Genomic DNA, 8547 nt, shown 5'->3' with positions numbered 1-8547 from the left:
ATCACTCCAGCAACCCTCAGTTTATTTCCTGAGATTAAGAATTCCTCATATCAGTGAGGTCATATGATACCATGTCTTTCTCTGATTGACTTACTTCACTCAGCATAACACCCTCCAGTTCCATCCACGTCGTTGCGAATGGCAAGATCTCATTCCTTTTGATGGCTGCGTAATATTCCATTGTGTATATATACCACATCTTCTTTATCCATTCATCTGTCAATGGACATCTTGGCTCTTTCCACAGTTTGGCTATTGTGGACTCATTACTTTTTTAAAGTGGCTACTAGAAAATTTGATATTGAATATGTAACTCTCATTACATTTCTATTGGACAGTTCTGCTCTGGTTGCTCTTGGTTGGCTACCAATTAACCATTCAATCCTTTTCTTTGATTCTTCAATTTAGCAGTCGGCTTGCCAGGGGCGGGGCCCGGGTTTGGGGGGTTGGCCTGTGACCACCTAAACATTCCACCAGAGGGCGATCTTACCTTTCACTGTTTCAATTCTGGACCTTAGATCTATTTTCTGTATGTATATACGTATTTAACTACTTTTAGTCTATTTTGCTTCAGGCACTGTGCTAGGCTCTGGGACCACAATTATGGTTCCTGCCATCCCAGATCTTTCAATTTATCAGGAGGTCTATAAACAGCTAATTATGATGTGAAAAGAAAGAAGAATCAAAGCCATTATATTACTGTGCAATATGAATGTTCATATGGTCTTCAACTTTCTGGGGTGATCCTTACTTAGTAATTAATTAAATAGTTCCAACCCAGATAATTTCATGAATTCAAGTGGTCTAGTTCTCTCTTCAGAATTTCCTGGACAGAGAAGTGATACAAACTTGTGTTTCCATATGCCAGGTGCTTGATAATCTCTTGCTCCAACCTCCCACTCCGGGCACGCTGTTTCAGCCACTCTGAGGCTGCTCTCATAGCAGGTGTCTTATTGGCCATGTTTTCAGGCTCTGAACTTCTGTCATGTTGCTGGAAGCTGCTTGCTTCCCCTAGAACTTTCTCCTCCCATATTCTGACTTCTCTAAATCCCAGACCTCTTATCTCCTGGGAACAAACTAAAAATTTTAAGCTAAAATCACTCTTTGTTCTCACTTTAGCAGCACATATACTAAAATCACTCTTCCTTTATATCTGTAGTTTGAAATATAAAAATTAAAACTCATATGTGAAAAAAGTAACTTTTTAAATATATATATATGACTGGTCTCATTATACTCTGGAGCAACAATTCCAAATGATGGTAGGAAAACCCCAAACCAGGCTTTTAAAGGTATAGATGCAACTCTTCACATTTAAAAGAGATATTTTGGAAAATATTCATCTCTCCTTTGGGAAAGGCCAAGTCTTTCAGGGTTTCTCCTCTTTCCCCTTCTCCTTCCCTCTTTCTCGAATGACAACCTGGAACAGAAGGTAAGTTTGTATAACATTATGACTGTGGGAAGCTGTGTCTGGGTGGCATTTTTCTCTTTTCTGATGGTTCTGTACTTTCAGTATCACATTGATCATTGGCCTCTGCCCTCTCTCCCTCCATTATCAAAGTTTCTGTGGCTAGTCTAATTGGTGATCAATTCTCCTTGGCAAAGGCAACAGAGCTCAGCCACCTTCCCCACTGATGGGCCCCAGCACAGTGTGGCTCTTGCTGCATATCCCTTAGATCTTGATGTATGTGCCACCTGATCCTGGGCTTGTGTGGCCCTTGAATCCAGGCCAATTCTACCCTCCATGACTACCTTGAAAATCAATTTACTGAAAATCAACTCTCTAAAAATCAATTCACAGGGGCACCTGGCTGGCTCAGTTGGTAGAGCATCTGACACTTGATCTCAGGGTTGTAAGTTTGAGCCCCATGTTGGGTGTAGAGATTACTTAAAAATAAAATCTTTAAAATTTTTTATAATATAAAAATAAAAATAAACTCACCAAATGGCCAATCAGAAATTAATTCACCAAATCACAGTTTTCTTATTTTATTAATTTATCAAAAACTTGATTCTTTATAAAGTTTTTGTCACTTTATATATTGAATTAAGTGGTTTTACAACATTTGAAGTTTTTTTTATTTTAGTTAATTAGTTTTCCTTTTGTCTTCATATTAGCTTTTAAAGTAATGATCAGTTTGACAAATGTTATGAATACAAGAAGATGATAATGGCTGTAGAGTTTTTTAATTGCCCCAAGTGTCCTCACAAAAACAGATCAATTGGGATAGCAAAGAAAAGTAACCAGAGACAATGTCTTTAACAAAGTAGGGACAAGGCAGTCCCTGGAATTCTAGAACATGTATGGCTAGGTCCAAACAACCACACAGGATCCTATAGGTTCTAGACCTCTGTAGAGGTAGTAGAAGGATGAAAAAGGAGAGTTTTGATGTTTTTAAGATCTCAGAACCCCAGAACTGGCCAGTTAATACTCACCTACAAAAGAAGATGGTCCCAGCCTAAAATGCACACTCAGCAAGATACTCTAAAAACCAAGCCAAACCTGAAATTCTAAAACCAAGAATTTCAGAAACCTCTTTTTCTCTTACCAATGTCTGACTTTCAAGACTATGACTTTGCTCTATCTGTCAATATTCTGTTTTGGAATTGTTTCTCTTTGAAGTTCTGTGATAAAAATCCACATGTTCCCCAAGACAATGAGTATCTCTCTCCAAAGAAGACATACAAATGGCTAACAGACATATGAAAAAATGTTCAACATCATTAGCCATTAGGGAAATTCAAATCAAAACCACATTGAGATACCACCTCACACCAGTCAGAATGGCAAAAATTAACTAGGCAGGAAACAACAAATGTTGGAGAAGATGTGGAGAAAGTGGAACCCTCTTACACTGTTGGTGGGAATGCAAGTTGCTATAGCCACTCTGGAAAACAGTGTGGAGGTTCCTCAAAAAGTTAAAAATAGAGCTACCCTCTGACACAGCAATTGCACTACTGGGTATTTACCCCAAAGATACAGATGTAGTGAAAAGAAGGGACACACGCACCCCAATGTTTATAGCAGCAATGTCCACAGTGGTGGAAGGAGCAGAGATGCCCTTCAACAGATGAATGGATAAAGAAGATGTGGTCCATATATACAATGAAATATTACTCAGCCATCAGAAAGGATGAATACCCACCATTTGAATCACCATGGATGGAACTGGAGGGGATTATGCTAAGTGAAATAAGCCAAGCAGAGAAAGACAATTATCATATGGTTTCACTTATATGTGGAACATAAGGAACAACAGAAGGACATTAGGAAAAGGAAGGGAAAACTGAAGTGGGGGGGATATCGGAGGGAAAGATGAACCATGAGAGACTACGGAATCCGGGAAACAAACTGAGGGTTTCAGAGGAGAGGGGGGTATAGGGATGGGCTAGCCTGGTGATGGGTTTTAAGGAGGGCACATGTTGCAAGGAGCACTGGGTGTTATATGCAAACAATGAATCATGGATCGCTACATCAAAAACTAATGATGTAATGTATGGTGATTAACATAACATAATAAAAATAAAAAAATAAATTAATAAAACGTAAAAAAAAGATAATGAGTATCTCTGGATGAATAGGCATAAGATCACATTCAAAGATGTGTGAAAAAGAAAATATTAAGACCTTCAGTACATTAAAATTTTATAATAAAATATTATCCCTATTTGTTTCACAGAGACATGTGACTTCCACCTGCCCCTACCAACTTTGAGTATTTCTCTCATAATGAAAAAGCACGTTAATATGTTTTCCTAAATCAAAGGTCAATTTTCTCCTTGAGATCAATTAATTTCTAGAACATGAAAGCAGCTTCCAGCACTATGTATTTAAAATAGTAATCTTTTATAGTTTTAGTTTCTATCTTTAAATCTTTGATCCATTTTGAGTTAATTTTGTATATGGTAAGAGTCCAACACCATCCTTTTGCATGTGGGTGGCTTTTTCCCAGCACCCTTTGTTGAAAAGTCTGTCCTTTCTCCCATTGAATGATCTTGCCAATCTTGTTGAAAATCATTGACTATATAGGCAAGAGTTTATTTGGGGGTTCTCTATTTTATTCCATTGGTCTTAGTGTCTGTCTTTATGACAGTTCCATACTGTTTCGATTACTATAGCTTTGTGGTAAGTTTTGAAATGAGTAAGTGTGACACCTCCAACTCTTTTCCTCTTTTTTAAGATTGTTTTGGCATTTGGGGACCCCTTGAGATTCCATATGAATTTCAGGATGTATAATTCTATTCCTGCAAAAAAAAATTAGGATTTTGATAAGGATTGCACTGAGTCTGTAGATTGCTCTGGATAATATTGACATTTTAATAATAATAAGTCCTCCAATCCATGAACATGGAATGTCTTTCCATTTATTTACATCTTCTTTAACTTCTTTCAGCAATGTTTTTTTTTATCTTTTTCCCGCATAGGATAGAACAATCATATATAAGATTACTTAATTCCTGCATCGTCTCAATTGTTTCTTCCTTATATTTGCCCTTTTCCTTTCCTACTTGGCGAGATTTGGCCGTATGTTCAAGGATCTTTTGGCCATCTTTTGTGGTCTAGTGATACCCACCTTGCTAGGGTGAATGCCCACATGGACAGTTGTGCCATTCGCCTTCTCTTGCTGTACTCGCTCAATGTAGATGACATATTCCTTCTGTAAACCTGGACAACTTTGCCAATCTGCTTGCCTTTGTAGTGTCCTCACACAACCTGTACTTCATCATCCTTTCAGATGGGCATGGATCAAATGTACTTCCGTCTCAGCTCTTTGGAAAGAGGGGAAGACATAATTTTCTTGAGAATGCGGGAAGGTGCATTGAGATGCCTTTTATGATTCTTGCCCTGGTGAGAAGTCACAAAGATTGAACTTCATTTTGGCTGCTGGCACTTCAGCAATGGCCGCAAAAGGCTCAGCAATGTCTTTTTGGTTTTCAGTGCATACAACATTCACCTCCTTGGTTAGGTTGATTCCTAAGAATTTTATTCTTTTTGATGCTATTGTGAATAGAATTGTTTTATTTGTTGGATTGTTCATTGTTAGTGTATATAAACACAACTGATTTTTTATTGAAGTATAGTATATATATATATTTACAATATTGTATTCATTTCAGCTGTACAACATAGTGATTCAACGTTTATATACATCAGTAAATGACCAGCATGATAAGTCTGTCACCATACACAGTTATTGCAATATCGACTATATTCCCTATGCTGTAGTTTACCTCCCCATGACTTACTTATTTTATTACTAGAAGTTTGTACCTCTTAATTCCCTTCCATCTATTTCACCCATCCCCTCACCCACTTCCCCTCTGGCAACCACCAGTTTGTGCTCTGTCTTTATGAGTCTGTTTCTGTTTTGCTCATTCATTTGTTTTGTTTTTTAGACTCCACATATAGATGAAATTATATGGTATTTGTCTTTCTCTGTGTAAATTATTTCACTTAGCATAATATCCTCTAGGTCCATCCATGTTGCTGCAAATGGCAAGATTTCATTCTTTTTTATAGCTGAGTAATATTCCATTTTATGTATATACCACGTTTTCTTTATCCATTCATCAGTCAATGGGCTTAGGTTGCTTCAATATCTTGGCTATTGTAAATAATACTGCAATAAACATCGGGGTGTATATCTTTTTTTGAATTAGTGTTTTCATTTTCTTCAGGTGAATACCCAGAAGTGGAATTGCTAGATTGTATGGTATTTCTGTTTTTAATTTTCTGGGGAACCTCCATACTATTTTCCATAGTGGCTGCACCAGTTCACATTCCTGCCAATAGTGTGCAGGGTTCCCTTTTCTTTACATCCTCGCCAATGCCTATTATTTCTTATCTTTTTGATACTAGCTCTTCTGACAGGTGTGAGGCAATATCTCATTGTGGTTTTGATTTGCATTAGAAACACAACTGGATTTGTGTGGATTTTGTACCTTGCTACTTTGTGAAATTCATTTATTTATTGTTTTGGGGGGAATTTTAGGGTGTTGTACTTATAAAATCATGCATCTTTGAACAGAGATAATTTTAGTCTTTCCAATTTGGATGTCCTTTTTTTCCCCTTAGTTTGTTTAATTGTTCTGGCTAGAATTTCTAGTGCTATTTTGAGTAGCAGCTAAAGCAGGCATCCTTACCTTGTTGCTGAAATTACAGGAAAAGCTTTCTGTCTCTCATCACTGATTATGCTATTAGCTGTGTGATTTTCATATAAATGAAAATGGCTTTTATTATGTTGGGGTCGTTTCCTTCTACTCCTAGTTTGTTGAGTGTTTTCACCACAAAAGAGTGTCAAAATTTTGTCAAATGCTTTTTTGCATCAATTGAAGTGGAACATTGGGTTTTTTCGCCCATTCTGTTAGTGTCACATATAACATTAATTTTCATATGTTGAACCATGGTTACATTCCAAGAATAAATCCTACTTGGTGTGCATTCTTTTGATATGCTCCTGGATTCAGTTTGCTAGTATTTTGATGAGGATTTTTGCATCAATATTCATAAGGGATATTGGCCTGTAGTTTTCTCTTCTGGTAGTGTCTTTGTTTGGCTTTGGTATCAGACAACAATAGTGTCATAGAAGAAGTTAGGATGTATTCCCCTCCTTTTCAGTTCTTTGAGTTTGAGGAGTATTGGTATTAGTTCTTTAACGTTTAGTAGAATTAACCAGTGAAACCATCAACTCCAGGGCTTTTCCTTGTCCAAAGTTTTTTTTTTAATTACTGATTTAACCTTACTAGTTATAGGTCTACTCCGATTTTCTATTTCTTGTTGGTTCAGTCTAGGTAGGTGTTCTGTTTCTAGGTATTTATCCATTCCATCTAGGTTATCCAATTAGTTAATTATCCAATTGTTCATGGTACTGTCTTTTAATCTTTTTTGTTTCTATGGAATCAGTAGAAATGTCCCTAATTCATTCTCTTTTTTTTAAGATTTTATTTATTTATTTGAGAGAGAGAGAGTAATGAGCAAGCATGCGGTGGAGGAGGGTGAGGGAGGGGCAGAAGGAGAGGAAGAAGCAGACTCCTCATTGAGCAGGGAGCCCTACGAGGGGCTGGATTCCAGGACCCTGAGATCATGACCTGAGCAGAAGGCAGATGCTTAACTGACTGAGCCACCCAGGCAACCCCCACCCCCATTCATTTCTAACTAGCAATTTGAATCTTCTCTCTCTTTTTTCAGTCAATCCATATAATGGTTTCTCAATTTTGTTAATCTTTTTGAAGAAGCAACTTTTGGGTTTATTTATTTTCAGTATATTTTTCTCTTCTCTATTTTATTTATCTCTGTTTTAATCTTTATTATTTCCTTCCATTTGCCAGCTTTGGGTTGTTTGTTCTTTTGCTAGTTCCTCAGGTTGTGAAGTATGTGATTGGTTTGAGGTCTTTTTCTTTTTTTTTTTTTAAGATTTTATTTATTTATTTGAAAGAGAGAGAATGAGAGAGAGGGCATGATAGGGGGGAGAGTCAGAGGGAGAAGTAGACTCCCTGCTGAGCAGGGAGCCCCATGCAAGACTCGATCCCAGGATTCCAGGATCATAACGTGAGCCTAAGGCAGACACTTGACCAAATGAACCACCTGGGTGTCCCAAGGTCTATTTCCTTTTTTTTTTTTTTTTAAGATTTTATTTATTTATTTGTCAGAGTGAGAGGGCACAAGGGGGGGGGGGGGGTGCGGCAAGCAGAGGGAGAAGCAGGATCCCCGCTGAGCAAGGAGCCCGATGCAGGGCTCGATCCCAGGACGCTGGGATCATGACCTGATCTGAAGGCAGCGGTGCTATTTAACCAACTGAGCCGCCCAGCTGTCCCCTTTCTTCCTTTTTAATGTGTTTACAGATATAAATTTGCCCCTTAGCGCAGCCCTTACTGCTGGTATGCTGTCCTGTGTGTTGTGCATTAGTTTTCACTCATTGAAGTATTTTCTAATTTCCCTTGTGATTCTTTTTTGATCCATTAGTTGTTTGAGTGTTTTATTTAATTTCCACAAATTTGTGAATGTTCCAGCTTGTCTTCTGTTGTCTCTAAATGCTATTTTTTTAAATTAATGCATCATATTTTTAAATATATTCTGCTGGTATTTAGGTTAAATGTTCTATCTGGAGGTTGAGGTGATTTTCATTGATCAATCAAGATACATTCCACACCTCCTGAGGTCAAGTTTCTCTATGGCAATGCTTGAAAGGTGAAAAGATATTTTAACTTACAGCAGGCTTTAAGAAAGCTTTATGAAATTTATTTCTACATTTCCAGCATGCAACACAACAAAACTGAGGTATATTTAAGATGTAATACTAGAAACAGAAGAGAGAGAACCTAACTGTGGAAAAGACAAAGAAATAAGGGAAGGCTTCCTGGAGGAGATGACACGTGAGCCAAGAATGTCCAACAGCAGGAAAGGAGTCAGAGAGAACAGCACCACTCTCCATTTTCCGAACTCTTTCTGTCCCTACCATGCCTCCAACTGAGGCCTTTCCCCACTAGTGAGATTCTGCCCCTCCCTGGACCCCACATGAAATATCACCTCCGCCTGAAGGCTTCATG

General features: G+C 37.8%; 1 pseudogene; it reads right to left on the bottom strand.

The window, feature by feature from the left end:
• Positions 1 to 4380: 4380 nt before the first annotated feature.
• Positions 4381 to 6443, bottom strand: LOC112815992 (large ribosomal subunit protein uL24 pseudogene; annotated as a pseudogene).
• Between the last annotated feature and the right edge of the window lie 2104 nt (positions 6444 to 8547).

Source organism: Callorhinus ursinus, unplaced genomic scaffold (assembly GCF_003265705.2).
Source record: "Callorhinus ursinus isolate GAN/ISIS: 27379988/994484 unplaced genomic scaffold, GSC_fseal_2.0 scaffold59, whole genome shotgun sequence".
Taxonomy (NCBI): Eukaryota; Metazoa; Chordata; class Mammalia; order Carnivora; family Otariidae; genus Callorhinus; species Callorhinus ursinus.
Note: the sequence above shows the minus strand (reverse complement) of the source record. Positions and strands in the feature narration are given on the sequence as shown.